The following is a 19266-nucleotide window of genomic DNA, read 5'->3' as shown; positions in this document are numbered from 1 at the left end:
AAAAATTAAGATGGGAAGGGAAGTGCGGTTGAAAAGTGTGCGCAGAAAAAAATAATTGTAACTTCAATAACTACAAAAATAATTATCAAAGTCACTATCAACAAACGGAAAGAGGAGGGTAAAAAAAAAAAAAATAATGAAAAATTGATTTCACATTGTATAAACCCAATATAAAAACAAAAAATTAAATGTTTTATTGAACCCTTTGAGAAATTGAGTGGTTCACGATAAAATGGTCATCCTGTAAATAATATTGTCGATAAATATGGAACAGGCAAGCCACTTAGAAAAACTGTAATTCTTAAAATAGTGAAAATATGTTTCCACATTAAGTAAGCCATTAACTTGAATTTATCTGAATGCCATGCTAGCTTAAATTGTTAAACACTAAGGTTTTTTCCCAAAGAAACCTAAACATAATGGGAGCGGTTCTATATGTTAACAATTATTGTATAAAAAAACAATTTTGAAAAATATAATAAAGGTAATGAAGAGCAGAAAAAAAAATTCAATTGGGAAAAATTGGTTTCAATTTGGGCAAATCAAAACCCCATGCATACAAAAAACTAATAAACAAAACAATTTTTAAAAAAAATAGTGAGGCTGGAAAACAAGATACAATTATCAGTTATCAAATCAATCTCTTTAAATATGAATATTTTGAAAATAATACTTTTCTTATGCTTGTAGGTACCTACATAAGATAGCTTTGAGATAAAACTTTGAACTTTGAACTCGACCCTCATACATAATAAGACTAAAATTTTGTTTTTCCCAATGCAAACACATACATTTAAGTCGATAACTGAGTAGGAAAAATAAAATTTTGAAATGGTCTTTTGAATTTTTAATTGGTTTGTCACTACTCACTTATGGGCATAGTAATTATTTAAATTAAAAATCAATATTTTTCGATTTTTAAAGACAGTAGTTCAACAAGCTCTAATTAAATAAAAAATCTTATTCGTCGATTTAAACACAGTGACGGTTTCTAGTCATAGTAATAACGAAAAAATATTGAAAACAGTTTAGAGAATAATGAAAGTCATTACTAAGTCATATAAAACGAAAATATTAATGGAAATTCAAACGCTAAAATGTATCAAATTCTTTTGTCTATATATTTGTGGAATTTAAACATACGTTCTCTTTGAAAAAACGAATTCAATGCCTATTATACGTATAAGGGATGAAGATAAAAATGTTGTAAGTATTGAAAAACATAGTAAAATATGTACCTACAAGCATAGAAGAAAAAAAATGTATACATCATTCATATGATTACGCAACTGCAACAGAAAGTTTAGATTAAACAACTTAAGCTCACTTTACTTCATAGCCTGTTTTTAATAATTAACTTAATCATTACCTAGGTATATTTATGCATTTAAATCCTAAAATTTCACATATATTTTATTATTAATTTTTTTTAATTTTTTTATCACAAATCCTGTAATTCTCTCTCTATATATATATTATATTATTATTCTTAACAATTATTTTATTCTAATGAATCATATTATTATCAATTAAGTTTTTATTATCTTAACTATTATATTCACATAATAAAACAATGCGCTACTCGTACATTGAATCTCGAAGGCAAAGATATAGCAGACATATCTATTCCAATTTTGTACATAGTTAAAAATAATAAGCCAAGTGTAACTAGTTGGGATGACTCGGAAATTATTATTTTCCGAGACAAAGAGTTCTGCTTTACTCTTTCAGTTTTAGCATCTCTACCTCTTCTATTTTAATAAACTGTTACGTTGCTTAGTAATAGTTGAACCAAGGAAACCCTCCAAATGTATTCTCGAGTGTACTAATTACCAAAAAGGCTTACATACAACAAAAGTATACGACTTATTGACTAGGTGTGTTAAACGCCCGGGAAACCCTTTCTTATGTCAGAAATCAAAAGAAGTTTCTTTGAATTTGTTAATTGTGAAAACACCCATCCAGCTCCAGATCTCAATAATATTTTTTTATTAAATTAGAACGTCAACGGACTAAACAAATAGAATAAACTGGTATTAAAGGTGTATATTAGAAGTATGGCCCGCTTCCTGTTTGTCAGCATAATAGAGCTACGACGCGATGGTATAAGAAATGTGTAAACCGTGCGGCGTCCTTTCGTCGATTCAACGAAGACCAGGCGGCGGCAACTATGATACTGGACGCCGCGCCGGACGGTGTTATTCGGCCATGAGACCCTGGTACCACTTTCGAGACCCTCGGATAGGACCTACGATGCGTCGAGCATGACTACGACCACGGTTACTTAGATAACCGTGACCACGATGGACGCTGGTATCGTTTCGCCGAAAACACACTGGGATCTAAAACCGAGAAAACCAGAAACCGAAAATTAGTTTTATTTAGACTTTAGGTGAGAAGGCATGAAGTTGTCGGTAAGTTCTCGGAATATTATAAAACATTTTTATCGACTTTTGATTTAGGTACAACAAACAATTAACGATTTAAATTTTTTCTGGGAAACGTTTACAGTTAAAAAATATACACATATTGCACGAATAGCGTTAGAAAGAGGTCACGATGATATTATCCTATTCCATTATCACTACCAATACGACTCTAATGAATTAATTCGGCATCAAGTAATTTAAATAAATAATACCTATACTTCAAACGGCTAACCGTTGTACGCGATTTTTTATTTTTTTTTATAACAAGTAGGTTCATAACTACAATAATATTATAGAATAATAATAATAATATTAATACATTTTGAATTTAAAAATCGCGCCAATTGTTTGAACCGTTATGAAAACTTCTATCCCACCGCTATGCACGGTTGTCACTCCTTATAAAATAATTCCTTTGTTTCGAGTGCGATGAATATTCTAACAAAATCGTACCAGGGTCCCATGTTCATTCGGCGTCAGATGTACGCAGCTCGGCTCAATGATAGGATAATTTTAAATTTGTTCGTTTTCACCTACTGTAGGAAAGTTAAAACATACCGTAATTTAAAATAAAAATATATTGTAATCATATACTTTGCAACTTTTGGTAAAATTAAAGTTTTTAAGCGACGGTTTAAACGCATGAGAATGGTTAGAATATCAACTTGACAGTGCGCCAAGGTAAATTCCAAGAATACCAGTGTATGAATACCTACATGAACCAATTCATTTGGGTTTTCTCACCCTCATATCTCTGCTTCCTCCTAATATGGACTTTTGAAATTTGAAACACACATTTAACTTAAGTATCTTTGGACACTGCACAAATTGAGCCTTTTCAAAGAGGGAGAATATCAAAGTTTACATTTTTGTAAGGTACTTACACACTCATCATCAAAATTATAAGGCACTTGCCGTATTGGTAGAAACCTGAAATGTAGCACAAAGGTACATGTTTATACTAAAATTTAATCTGATGTTATGTGCTAATAACATACTCTAATGTGCAGTATTACAAGTATTGAGTTAATTTGGTGTCAAGTGATTTAAAGAATTTTTAAATTAATGAAGTTAACACGGTTTTTGAACTTTTTTTATAACAATTAGGTTCATAACTATAGTAATATAGACCATAGTATAACAGTATTAAAACACATTTAAAACTTAAAAACGAGCGACATTTATTTAAAAACCCCATAAAATAATTTCTTTGTTTCGAATGCGACGACTATCCTACCAAAATCGTACCAGGGCCCCATGTTCATAGGCTATAGCTCACCGACTTAACCATCCGGCGTCCGATGTATGCAGCTCGGCGCAACGATAGGATAATATTAAATTTGTCGGTGTTCGCTTACTGTAAGTACACTATAGGAAAGTTAAAATTGTACCGTAATTAAAAATAAAAATATATTGTAATCATATACTTCCCATTGTAGCTAAAAAAAATCGCCCCTCTTCACAAAGACTTTCAAATCACATATTGAACAATCTTGAAGGTCTTTTCACAAGTTTTTAATCGACGGTAGTTAAAATCGTGTCTTTAAAATTCAGAGTTATGCGATATTAGAGAAACCCTATTAAGTCTTGTGTACCCATTTTAATTATTTAAAACTGGTTATCGACCAGTCAAAATGTTCAGTAAATTATTCTTTAATAAAAAAATCAACTTAATTCACATGTTACCTACTATTTATACTTAAAAAGTTAATAATGCTTTGCCGAATACTAAAAAAAAAAATTGAATGTTTTCTATAGGGTATTTTGTACTCAGTCTGCAGTCAGCTTAACTATAAATATATAATTAATTCGTAGTTAATAGTAATTACATATAATTACAATTTTGATAATTTAAACCAGTTATTTGATACAAAATAAAAATAGTGCCCTGCAAAGAGTACAACTTATAACTTCATGGTTGAAATGAGATATTTAAATACCTCATATAAATAGAATATTGGCATTTTCATTATCCTGTGTTCCTATTAAGTCTAATTTCCATTCTGAAAAAAGTTTTGAATTCCCATTAATTATTATCCTTTCTATCGATTGTAGCATATTATTTTTCAATATTTGATAATAGTTTAAAAAAAAATAAAAAAAAATAGCCTTTATGGATTACAAAAATTGAAAAATAATTTTAAAAAAATTAAATATCAAAATAGACATTTTTTCCTGTGTGACTATTTATGTTTACAGATTTTATCATAAATGGTTTCAGTAAAAAGTTGCCTATATAATCACCGTGAGGCCCCATAAGAGTTTTTATATGTAGCTACTTAATTGCTTAATTTATTTAATATCAATATATTTATAATTAAAATAAAATACAAATTCAGTTTTACATAATTTTAAAAATGTGTATGAATTCAAAATAATTGTTTAACAACCAGTTCGATTTTTTAATAATATATTATAGTAAGTACATTTTTATTATTTTTTTTGTAATTTTTCTCTGGAATATCTGTTGTCTACTTAAATGTATCAAGTACAAAAGGTAGTACAATGTTAAGTTACAATTAACGATCAACAAATACTATTTAAGTATAACTATAAGATTTAGACCCTCGAAACTTTAGTCTATTTGCGCCTAATATATAACTTTACAATTTTTATTTCACCTTAAGTTAAAATTAATAGAAAATGTTGAATTAATATTTTGTATTGCCCTAAACTAAAAGACTTATGCTTTTGTATTCGACTCAATTTAGCCTCAAGATTGTCAAATGAAAAACAATAATACTATACCTACTAAAAAATGACTCGGTCATAGTCGTACATAAACATTATTACTTTATAGTAATTAATTAACGCTACTACTACAATTACTAATTATTTAAAATATCATATAATTACTATATAGGTAATCCATTTATTGGAATAAACTTTCACTCAAATTTTTAATTTTCCATGTTTCCGGGTAACTTTTCCAATTTTTCACGGAAAAGCCTTATTCGGACTATTACAAACATAAAAAAAAAAAAAAAAAAAAAGACAAATCGGTTACGAACAGTATTACATTTTTATTTATATAGAAGATTATTTATAACCTTTCAATAATTACATCTATGATAATGAGCAATTTAAATACAATTTTTTTTTTTACAAAACTGAATGCTATTAACAGTTAATGTCAGAGATGAATTAAATAATTCAAAGTACATGACTAAACAATGTTGGGGTAGAAAAATAGTGTAAAGCCGTATCTAGTAATAAGGACTGTTCAAAAATCAGTTAAATACTTAATTGTATTAAATTCAACTATTACATTAAAACTAGTTTTGCTTTATTAGAATATATTCCCCTTTAAATTTTAAATGGCACATGTTATAAACTAAATACATTATTAAATCGATGGTAACAATGCAAAAGTACAATAATTCTTCAACAGTAAAAAAATAATTTTGTTTGTTAGCATAAACGACACGACAAAAATTTAATATTACTTGATAGGTAAAGTTGTTAAAGCAAAATAGAAAATTTAACACAGATCGTAAAACAAGTTTGGTATACCACGTTGGTTTTTACCAGTATATTCAATAACATATTTAACACACAAATAAGTACCTAAAATAAATTGTACATTCATATTAGATTGCGACAATGGAAATAAGGTTCTGTTAAATAAGAGTTTGGGTCTTAAACCAGTTTACTTTATACATTTTTTTAAAAACATGATTTGTCTAAATGTTTAAAAAAGACAACAATTCATCAAAATTGTTAATGTCGTAATGTAAATTAATGAAAATTAACAGTCGGTAATTATCATATTTTATCACTGCGTACAAATGCGATCGATTAACATAGGTGAAAATTGATCGGGGGTGAACTAATAGATCTTCATCAGCACCGACAGACTTATGCACACATTGCATTTAAGGATGATTCTTGTGTCTCCTAAAAATGAAAAATTGTTTATAAATAGTGTTTGTGGACAATATTACATAATCAAATTTCTTTGAATTAAATTAAGTATCTAGTAACCAAATATTAATATTATATTATCGTATTAAAATGTTTACCAATTGAAAGAGAACTCTATAATTTAGGACATATCCATGTCTTTTTATATGACATCACGGAGCCATTGTAGAGTCCATCTTTAAAGCAATGAAGATAGACTCTGCAATGTCGGCACATACAAAAAGACAGAGATACATATAAAAATTATCAATTTAATACTATATTTTGTTAACATTGTGGATTAGTCACCTTTGCACAAATTAAATGGCATTTTAAACTATTTCATCGTGCTTAACAAATAAACACATATCTTTTACGCTTTGCATAATTTGTTGTAGTTGAATAATAACAGTGACATCACTGTTTGGTAATAAATAATTTCTAAGTCATAAAAGACATAGTTTATCATACTTGTATCCAGGTCGCTCACTTCCAGCTCGTATGGCTCTTTGTCCAGCAAACGCTGTATAAACTGGAACGGTAGTAAATTAATCAGCACCGTACGTCAAATTAACCAATCCACAGTCAATATGACTGGATCGTAAAGAAAGTATAAATAAAGCTATTTAAATAATAATCCGAAATTAAATGATAAAATATGATCAATTACTAACCATTAACGATTCCATAAATAATGTTTTAACAGATGTTGGTAAAAAAAACGTATAAAAAAGTTCTCCGAGCAGGTCAAGGGCGCTTATAATCGTTTATCTTTTTCATCCATGCATCAGAACAGGAAACAGTTTTATCCTAAAATAAAAATGTATAATATTTTATTGGCCTTTGGCTTAATCTTATGTTAAAAAATATTTAGTTTTTTCAATTTTAATTACAGTTTAGATTGTTTGATAAAATAATTAAGTATTTGGTTCTAAAAAAAAATGATTACCAGAAATATCAATACTTCTAACTGTAATTTATTAAGACCACAATATTAAACAGACTCAAAAAGTATCAGGGGCATACAATTTATACAATAATAAATACTTGTGTGTTACCTCTCAAGAAAAATTATTTAGTTGGATACAATCTTCTTTGTGATATTGTCATCAGCGTTATCACTCTACTTAAAATTTAAAACAAATTTGAAGTTGTAAAATGTTCGTTGTTGCAGACAGTAAACTAGCTGTAATGTTGGCCGTTTCTAAAAAATAAATGATATATTAAATAAAGAAATTGATCAGTTTTCATATAGATTAGTTAAATAACATTTCTGTATTATTACTTTCAACTTTTTTTCAAAATACCCATTTAAATATCTGTCAATAAACTTCTCTAGTTTACTTTGCCGAACAGTTGACTAGTAAGAATAAGAGATTACTTATCGTTTCATTCAACAAAATACCTTATCATAAAATTAAAAAAAAAAAAGATGAATAATAACAAATACAATAATTTTGTAGTGATAACACTTTACCTTAATTTTTGTATTAGGTTCAGAGCAGTTATACAATCTTTTTGAACAGCCAACAGTTCACCGAAATTGGTTTCTTTGTTTCTCGTGCTCCACAGCTTGCCAATGTCTTGGCACTCATTTTGCGAGGTACTAATATGATGATTGCTTCCTCGTATTGACATTAAGCACTATCAATGAAAATTAATATTTTATTAATTTGTAATTATATTTTATTATTGATATTGTTCCTTCAGAGAAATCTTAATCCGATGCTTTGTATTTGCAGATTTCTCGTAGAAGGTTATGTAAAATAAATGCATAGTTATTTTCTTTGACTACCTGTGATACTCAAGTACTCTTTCTGCTTTCAGTTAATCCCGCAAGTATTGATGTTTGAAATTTCTCATGTAGACATACATTAAGTTACGATACTTTGTAATCAGGCCCTAATAAAAGGTCAATTCAAAATTTGAATCTTCTACTCCGTACGCAGGTTTTCCATCTGTAATTATTATCAAAAAATTTAACAAAATGTAAGTATAAATAAAAAAAATAAAGCTCAATTGACCACAAATGTGTTAATATAAAATAGTTTTTACTCTTTTATAAATTCAATTGTGTATATTTTATTACAAACAAATACAAGTTTGTTTACCATAGACAGATAGTTTTGATTTAAAAAGAATTAAAATGATTTGTTTATACCTTACTGGTAAATTGAGTTATCCTATCAACTAGTGTAAAAATTAGTAGTACTAAATGCAGTATAATAATATTAACCAACCTTTGTTTTTGAGTCGATATCCAATCATTTTTACACGACACTAATACAATTGATTTACATAGAAAAGTACTAATAGCAAGAACTGTAGAAGAACTACTGTCTACTGTGTAAGTATGATGAATATTATACATTTAGTCATTTGTTTTCTAAGAAAAATAATTACAATACTAATGGGTGCCTTGTGAAGTTCAATCCTACAGTAATATTATAGCTGAATAGTGATTATCGATTTGAGATTATTATCAGTCACATCTTATCAAATCTTATCAGTAATAATAACACAGAACAAACCGAAGGGAAACTTACCTATTTAGTTTATGGGATAATGAGCTTTTCTAAGAATACTAAAAAACGTTTGATTTCAGGTAATTAAAAAAATAATAAAATATGTATCAATTTGCCCTAATTATAGCTTTTAAATAAAAAACGAGGCCTAAGTTTAATTAAATAAGTAAATACATTTAGTAATTTAAGGTTTAAAATTCAATACATTTAAGACTTAAAATGCAATTATATTTGCACGTTTTATATCTGAATAAATCTGTGTTACTTAATTTTAATGAAAGTTTTGAAAAATATATTATCGAGTATGTAACCCTGTTTATGTAATTGGACTTAATCATAGACCTATAAAGAAATGGACTGATAGTAGAGAGAGAGGTCCGAATGTCGACATCGTTAAAAAGAGACAGAGAGTTGTTAGGTTGGTCATGGGAGAAATAGTAATATGATAATACCCGATAACGAAATTTTTATATTAAAATAATTTAATTATTCTTGTTAGTAATTAAAATATTGAATTTCGTTTAATTTCTTATAATGGTTTTTCAATGTGTCATTCGTACGTGCAAAGCAAAATCAAATAAAGATTGCATCATGCATCGGTAAGTTGAGACATTATTTACTTATATTATATTTTTATATATTTGAATATTGATCATAGGTATATTACTAATAGTAATATACTAATAATATATAATCAATGATTTTAATAATAATATAATTTGTTTCAAAGCTGGCCTAGAAATCATGAAATGCTTTTAAAATGGGCAAATGCGATACGTATGTTTCAACCAGATTTTACTCCGACGACGCATACAAAAATATGCAGTAGTCATTTTATAGAATCTGACTATAACTTGAGCTTTACTGGTAAAAAAATGTTAAAAAAAGAAGCTGTGCCAAGTGTATTTAAACTGGGTATGTTCTTCCTTATACTTGTAATTGTTATTAAATTTATGTATTTTTTTTATAAATATAATATTGTATATACATTTTGTTAATGTTATGTGATAGTAGGTATATGGAAGTAATTTTTTTTAGAGTAATTTGTTAATTAAATTTTACTTTTCTTATCTTATCTTATTTACTTATTATTTAATTTCAAACAATATATTATAGAAGCATGTAAGAAATTATTCAATGTTGAAATGGTCGATGTCTTTGATGATGAAGAAGGAAGAAATTTACTATAAATGCCAAGTAATTTAGAAAATATTTTGTTTTTAATTTTTTATAAATCTCAAAATAAAGCAACTTCTAATGTGTTTTTTTTATTTTAGTGGATGAAGAAGATATTAAAAAATCTGACATCTGATCATCTGAAAGATGAAAAGAAAGTTAATGAAAATTGTTTTTCATTACTCAAGGTAAATATAATAATAATATAATAATGTCAAATATATGTTAAAAAAACGTATTTTTTGTATAAAACAATTAATTTGATTTAATTTTTATAGTTATTGCTGTATGTGTTAAATGGCTTGGTTGATAAGGTTACGTTCAGTGTTCAATGTTCTACGGATTTGTTACCAAAGACGGCTCGGATTTTATTCAATCCTGACATCCAATCATGAATTTAAGTATCGTTGATCCGTATCCTTTTACTGTAATATTAATGGCTCATCACAAAAAATATTCTCCTCCTTTATCTTTTTACACTACATGGTTAACTACTATATATTTTATATGTTCTTCACAAAATAATTTTTAAAAATTTCATTGTACGTCTTAATTGTCAATTTTTATCCACCTAAAATATTTCTAATAAGAACCATTGATATTAAAACTGATTCTATCTCAAACATTTTTATCATTATTGCAATGACTGTGTGTATTAATTTGTTATTTTTCAGTAAAATGTGATGTCATATCCATGGCTTTTATAGATATATTTAAATATCTATGAACAGTTTCATTGAGGAACAAAACAAAATGGACCGTTGTGTATTGTTAACAGTTTCACTCGTAATACAATTTTATTTAGCGATGAAGAACATTTTTCTAAATATAATATTTATTTACTCGTTTTAATAATGTATGAATAGCATAACTTCTTTGAATTTTTTAGTGAAATCAAAATGATGTTGGGGCTTTGTGTTTATATGATTATATTTTTTAAATAAAAAATATACTATTGGTGATAAAAATAATAAAATTGTTGTGTTATGTCTATTAATTTTTTTGGTTACAGTATAGTTCTTACTTTTGTTTATTTGTAAAATTATACCCTAAAGAATTTATATATATATATATATTTTTTTTTTTAAAGGAGTCTACCTAATGTAGAAACTGCTTTAATTATGCGACAAATTCATCACGAGTCTGGTGCATACTCTCCTGAGTTACGTACTTTTGCTCTGACATTACATTTTTATTTGCCAGCTGCATATAATTATATTATATTGGTCGTGACTTGAAAAAGAAACAAATAAGTAGTGATTTTACAATACCTAGTGAATTTGTTTAAACTTAGATGCAGATCTGTGATACAATAAATTGTCTATTGAGTTTGTAAAGAAAAACTATTTTTCAAAACATACACGTTTTATAAAAAGTAAAACAGAATGTTCATTGATAAAATTTGAATGAAATTGTAATGGTTTTTAAGTATTTATTAACGATATACTATATACATATCTATTTAAAACAATACATCATACGAAAGCATTGGATACCCGACAAAATAATGAAATACATATCCTTAAATGTTTTACAACTTCGCATAACACAATAATAAATAATAATTAAATAAGATTTAATTATTATAAATTTCCATTTGGTGTATTGTCATATATATATTTAAATTATTATTATTCCATGTCTTTTCAATTTTTATTCCATGGTCAACCTAACAACCATCTATCTCTTTCTAACGTTGTTCATAACGCGACAGCATAGGCGGGGTGTGTGAGAGGCGCAGTCCATATCTTTATAGGTCTATGGACTTAATACCCTTTCCCAAGCTCATCGGAAATTTAACAATTTATTATATTGCCTAAAAATGTATGTTCTTAATAATTTTACAAAATATTATTCAAAAATATAAAAGATATTATAAATATTTTGCAATCGGCCATAACACTTCTCTTCAACTTCTCACCCAATTTTCTATATAATTATAGATACTAATAATACCTATGTACCATTTATCTTTTCTGCTTCTTATATAAACAATTACCATAGATTATACTATTACTATAGGATAGCCAATAGGAATATTTCGTTCATGTAATTTTATTTCTGTTATTATATAAATGAATTAAAAATTTGGTTAACTATGTTTGAAAAAGAAAGTATAAAAGCTTAAAAGTCGATATCAAAGTGAAGGGTAAAAATAATAAAACAGCCGTGCTGCAATCAGAAAGTGGGGATCATAGCCAAACGCATTGTACAATACAATATAAAGGATAAACAATAAGTGAATAAACACAGTGTAAAATACACGTGAACCGATTGTAAAAACAAACTCGGAAAATATTAATAAAGAAAAAAAAATGTATTTATCTATCCGTTGCTTAGTGACGACCGCTAGAAATTGCATACATAGATGTTTATATTATACACGTCTGAATTTAAATCAATTATAATAATTTATTGTAACAATGATGCAACGCCGTCGATTCAGCTCGTTTTCCACTTGTTCGTTTCGGTAGGAACCACCAAACGAGCCGTGGCCGAAAAAGCACAACGCGCTTCTTATCAACAACGGGTACAGGTCATGACTTCCGTGACTTCTCCTCTGGTCACGGCGGGATACAAGTAAAACGTCCCGGACTTCCGGCAAACTTCAACTTACAAAACAGATTGCTCGCTTCATCGTCGGACCAAACCCGAGTTTGATTTATGGGCTTTAAATCGTCCGGAGCACAATTGAACGCCAAAGTGGTATTGTTTTCAACTGGTAGGGATATTTTCGCATCCGGTCTCGGTTCACCGTTTCCACAAAGCCATAATCAACGCTGTGAACCGTCCGCCACTTCTGTCAGTTTTATTCGTACCCGTTTACAATCTTACATTGATACCGTTGCGTTGGTTCGATGCCAAAACCGAGTAGACTTGGCAATTGTTGTGGCCTATGTTGACGCTGATGTGCTTGGTGTTTGCCAGCTCTTCTTTGATCATCGACAACACATTGCTGTTAGCTTGGAGCTGTACATAGAAGTCTGACGGCGAGTTCACGTCCGTCACTATAACCGGCTCCACTACATTCCGGGGATATTGCTTTGACAGCGGTTTTGTATTACATCTAAAATATTATATTGTTATTATTGCAATTATTTTTAACCAACAATAATACATGTTGTATATTACATTAGAATTTACACAAATTTATTTATTCGTCTATTATAGGTACAAATGAATTGGAAATAAACAAAACTTAAAATGTAATCTATATTATTTTAATATGTAAAAAAAATTGAAGTTCGAGGTTGGTTCGCATTACCAAAATTTACCACTGCTGTTTTAATTTTGGATAACAAATTTAGAACATAATTTATTACTTTTTATAGGGTTTACTTGAGTAAGTCATGCATTAGGCAGCCTGTTGGACAATGCACACATGACTGAAATTTTGAAGCACACCTCAGCCTGCCGAATGGGTTTTAATTTTTCGCTGTAAAACTTAACATCCCTTATATAGAGTATATCTACTTAGGGTTAAGCTCAATGGCAATTAAGGCTTGATCATAAGGAGGATCATAAGAAGTATAATACATAATATGGATTATGTATTAGAATATAAAACATAATATAGGTATTTATCTGGTATTTGTAATTTTATTAAATGCAATAACATAATAGTTAACAATAGGGTAAGTTAATCGTACCCATCGTACATATAGTATTATTGAAATACAAGCTTTTTCAAACATAGTTAATCAAAATTTAAAAATATTTATAGAATAACAGTAATAAAATTGAAGAAAATGAAATATTCTTATTCCATAGTGATAGTATAATCAATGTTTATTAATTGTATTAAGAAGCAGAAAAGATAAATGGTACATAATAATAGTATCTATAATATAGAAAATTGGGTAAGAAGTTGATGAGAAGTGTTATGGCCGATTGCAAAATATTAATAGGAAAATATACCTAATAATTTTATAAATATCTAAATAACACATCTTTTTTCACATATTGATATTGTGATTATGTACGTTAAAGGAAATGACATTAAATATAGAAAGAAATCATCGAAATTATCATTTGTTAGAAATTCGCCAAAAACTGTAGCGGATCTTTTAATAATTTGAAGTTTAAAATTAAATAGTATGCATTCAACTTGCGTTATACATTTTATTTCAACCTTATGTTTACACAAAATGTTAACGATTTATTTTCTTACATTATAATATACAATATATTTTCAACTATTTTTTATATAGTTTTCTATAATTTTCTATATTATCTTATAGGAAACAAGTTGTTTTTCATGTTGTAATATAAATTAATTGCAAACAACTGTAGGTATCATTCATTATTAAATTTTAACATTATACATTACAAAAACTACTATTACAGAAATATTATATTTATTTTTCGTAAATAAGTTGGGTTTTAAAAGTATTTTGTCATGTTATTTGTGTACTCAAATGTTTGGAACTATTTATTTTCTTGCATTGTAAAACCTAGTATCACAGTAAAATACCCAAAATACCAAAAAAACGTGAAAATACAAAGCTAAAATATCATAGCTCCCAATTATATGACAAAAATAATTAAATTTAGATTTTTTACATTATTGGATATCGATAAAAGTAGGAATTACCATCAAATTTGAAATGTATATTAATATACAACTATGCGAATATTCAAATCTTTAAAAATAATGTATATATAATTATTGAAACATCGAGTTTCTACCGTGCAAGAATTAAATTAGGTCAAACATTTAAATATAAGAAAACTGCAAAACAGAATATGTGCCTAAAAACAACTCGTTTTCGATAAAAAAAAATAAGTAATAAAACTACACAAAATTGTTTTTGTAAAATAGGAAGATTCTTGAATATTCAAAGTTTGTGATACTTATAAGTCCTTACTATTTGTTTAAATTACAATAGTCGCTGTGAAAACGATAAATGATCTTACAAAACTTGCCTTATCTCACTCCACCAAGCACCTGCACACAATACATTTATAGTTACTATAAAATAACGTTCTACAATACATTCAAACACAAGCATCAAAACAAAATTCGCTATAACAATTTATTTACACTGCCTCAATCAAAGCATATAACAATTTACTTTCAATTAAAAAAACTACAATAAAACTATTCACGTTTTCTTGTAAAAACTGAAAATTCTTATTATGTTAAAACATAATAGATTATAATTAAAATCCATTAAACAAATGCTCTGAATAAGTTAGAAATTTGAAAGTGATTTTATCAGAGAGGACTAGTACAGTAGAGTATAGGCACAATGGAATCAAAGCATAGAGGGGACGGAGAGGTCACAGGTCTATTGGAATTATTATAAAATGCATAAAATCACTTTCAAATAAACGCTTTGATACTTTGACCCTTGAAATATTATTTGTAAATTTCAACTCAATCCGACTCGTTTTCTCAAAATTATAGCCAGTAAAAGTTCTAACTTTTAACATCGTATGTTTTTTTTTCAAATTTTAACTGTGAGGAAGTAAAATATTTACAACATTAAACCCCTCTTTCCTCAAGTACCAAATAGATGGAATTTGTGATTTATAGAGTTGATACCCGAAGGAATTGGTTTAGTATTAAAAAAAATACAGTCTATACAGACAAAAAAAAAAGCACACATAATTGTAAAACCAATAGCGTCTCTGCTTCACATCAAGGATAAAACATTTTTCTGGGTTTTTGTGTAAAAGACTTTAAAAGTGGTCAAATTATATGTTTTTGGGGTCGGCGATTGTGAATTTAATATCATTTTTCAATTTTACTCGGCCAAAAAAAACTAAGTAAAAACAACTTGACTTATTATTTTCGAAAAATGTCAGGGATATTTGGAATATTCGACAATTATTTCATGCAACACTAACCAAAATTGTTTATTGCTAGCGAAATGTTTTTTCAGCCTTACGTGTTTTTTTTAGAAACATGAATGTTCTGTTATTTTCAAAATAACATTGCCATTCGCGCCATACTTTAATAACTCTTTTTCTATAATATAGCTTGAATAACATTTGTTATAAAATGTAAATTATATTCATTTTAATGTTTTTCGATCCATTAGTTTCCAAAATAGTTAATTGTAAAGGTTTTTAAAAAGGAAAACTAAAAAGCTAGTACAGTGGGAACGGAGCATGGTGAGTCCATTGCATAGTGGGAACGGGGAGGTCACAGGTTTACAGGAGTTTTTAAATCTGAGAGTGATAAAATCACATTCGAAAAAACGCTTTGACGCGAATCAGAAGTTAGTATTTTCGAGCCAGTACAGTCCAAACCAAGCACAGTGTAAACCAGCAAAGTTAGAAATTATTAAATTGTGGTGCTGTATTAACAAAGAAGCATCGAAGCGTTACTTTGAAAGTGATTTTATCTTAGAGGCAGTGTTGAGAAAGTTCTTTTTTAAAAGAATCTCGTTCCGATCCCCGTTCATTTCTTAAAATAAGAACTCGTTCTAGATCCTAGTTCCTTATTCAAACAAGGAACTCGTTCCGGATCCAGTTCCTCTAAAAAAAGAATTCGTTCCACTTTTCGGTCCTTTTTTGTAACCAAGTTATTTAAAAAATTGTTGTTATTTTTAAGGTATATTTTAATCATCGTGTCAAGATATTACGTTTTTCGTTAAATAATTTATTTAATATCATTGAAGAATATACTAATATCAGAGTAATATATTAAATAATTAATAAATCAAATATTTTCTTTTTCCAATTCACACTTCATAGTTATAGGTATCTTAATACGTTAAAAATATGGGAAATGGAAAAATAAAATAGATCCTACCTATTTCAAAAAAATAGTAAACTTATCATTTTTTTTTTATTAGAATTGAAATAATAATAATAGTTATAAAAATTGTTTTTAATTGTTGAAAACTATAGGCTGGGGTATGCAGGAGTCGTTCCGTTGTCAATAGTCAACGTAAACCAACTAAAAATACCTTTATTTATAATGTCTAGAAACAAAGAAAACTACACTAAAATATGTTTTTAAATGTTTTAAGGAACTGTCATTTTCGTTCACGTTCCTCAAAAAAAAAGAATTCGTTCATTTTCCTCGTTCCTTTAAAAATAAAGGAAGCAGTTTTGTTATATCAAATGCATTAACTATAATCTTATGGTGAATTAATTAACATTTAATTTAAATAAATGTGTCTATTATTTCTAAAATACCACACACAAAGGCTAAAGTAACAAAAAAAAAGGCACCTTCAATAAACTTGAACGAATCAGTATAATACGTAGAACAAATACATTTTGCTCCATTAATAAATTATTAATAATGACAAAGAACAATTACATTTTATTTGTTCCGGGACAAATATCAAAGGAACGAGTTCCAGGTAATTGTTCCGGAACAAATATCAAAGGAACGAGTTCCGGGTATTTGTTCCGGAACGAATATCTTGAGGAACGAGTTCCGAGTATTTGCTCCGGAACGAATATCTTGAGGAACGAGTTCCGAGTATTTACTCCGGAACGAATATCTCGAGGAACGAATTCCGAGTATTTACTCCGGAACGAATATCTCGAGGAACGAGTTCCGGGTATTTGTTCCGGAACATAAAAGAGAAATGAGTCAAATAGAAACGAATTCCGAACCCCTGCTATTCTATACCTACAACTATTATAGTATTTTTTCGAAAGTTGAAATAGTGTCATATTATTAATTTGTATTTTAGTTATTAATTTTTAAATTAATACAAAATCAGAAAAAGAACAAAACTAATGCACCAATAAATACCGATTTTGAATTACAAGTGATTTAAAACCCTTCAACATTATCGGTGTCAATATAATAATTTGATTAAAATGTGTACAACATGTTACGGGAATAAAGATGGTACCTCGTAGAGATCGGTTTAACATAAATGTATATTATTTTTTTACGAAGAAAACTTTGTAAATAGTTTATTTACATTTAATTTTCAGACATTAAGTGTGTATATTTTATTATTTTCACTTGATCAGATGGATATAAAAATTCAAAATAGACTGATTCAAGTTAGCTTGACACAATTAAATATTACCCAACTCGATTTTATGTTTGAAAAATAGTTCTAACGCGATTCTACGCAGTCCATGTTAATCTAGCCAGTTACATTAACTTTATTGGGCTAGATCGGTCCAGGTCGTGTAGAATCGGACCGCAAAATTTTTTAATTACTAACTTAACATTCTTCTACCTCGAAAAAAGTAGGAATTACAATCTAATTCGAAATGTATATTACTATTTAACTATTCGAATCCTTAAAAATGAAGTATTCTAATCCAAATTACAGCCCTATTGGATATCTTGTATTCTAGTTAACACATTTTATAATTATTGTGTTCATACATTTAGAGTCGCTTATTATCTTATATTACAATATAGTATAGGTTCAAACAAAAAACCTACTGCAAAGATAAAAAAATTTCCCAACACGTAGTTTTCATGTGTTGCGATTTCATACAAATTACACATACTTAATTATAGACCACAAAAAACCAAACATTTGATCATGTAGAGTCTATTTGGTGTCATTTAGTTTTTGGTACTTATAATAATATTTTTTTTTGCTACAACATTTTATATCGTTTATCCGTTATTGTTTTCGTTATGTTATTTGAATCTTTTCGTTTATCGTTTTTTTGATATGTTTAACGTTTTTATATTTTTCGTTTATCAAAACGTTTTGGTTATTGTTTTATTTTTAGAATAAGCGTTTAATGTTGTTCGTTATGTTTTTGGTTATCCATTTCAATCGTTTTTTGACAAGTTTAACGTCATAATCATAACGTTATAAAAACGTTTTCGAGCCCTGTGTAAATGGCTATATTACTACCATTTATCCTCAAACTAAATTGATGTTTTTACAATAATTATTTTATAAAAGCTATAATATTATTACATATTAATAATGTTTTTTTCCTAAATGGATATTGCTACATACAGATCTTATTAGTGTTTAATCAGCAGTTTTATGTATTCTATTATTTCACAGCGTCTGTTACAATGTAAACAAACGACAAAAGTATTTTAGTATCATAAAGTTTCAACATTATTATAGTTCTTTTACGAAAACATGTTTTTTTTGTAAATAAATGGCTAATACCTACCTCATACAATCTTTTAAGTTAACATTTAAAAAACTCAGATTTTACTAATATATGTATTTTTATGTTTTTATTATTGGTCAAAAACGTTGACAATACATTTATTATATAATATAGGTGATCAACTTATTGTGAACCAATTGTGAATAATTAACTTA

The 19266-nt window shown here is 27.8% G+C and overlaps 1 protein-coding gene and 1 long non-coding RNA gene across 13 annotated transcripts in view; both read left to right on the top strand.

Moving 5' to 3' along the window:
- Positions 1–19266, top strand: part of LOC126847857 (uncharacterized) — a 111275-nt gene that overhangs the window by 22190 nt on the left and 69819 nt on the right. The gene's annotated exons all lie outside the window — the stretch shown is intronic.
- On the top strand, positions 9314–11009 carry LOC126847858 (uncharacterized). The gene is made up of 5 exons (XR_007687134.1): positions 9314–9456; positions 9588–9772; positions 9974–10054; positions 10135–10221; positions 10312–11009. It is a non-coding gene; the product is annotated as an uncharacterized LOC126847858 (long non-coding RNA).

This window comes from Adelges cooleyi, unplaced genomic scaffold (assembly GCF_023614345.1).
Source record: "Adelges cooleyi isolate 19-005CV unplaced genomic scaffold, UGA_ACOO_1.1 ACOO_flye_CR_arks_rails_tigmint_CR_PRNA_122, whole genome shotgun sequence".
Taxonomy (NCBI): Eukaryota; Metazoa; Arthropoda; class Insecta; order Hemiptera; family Adelgidae; genus Adelges; species Adelges cooleyi.
This window is presented reverse-complemented; position numbering and strand designations above follow the sequence as displayed.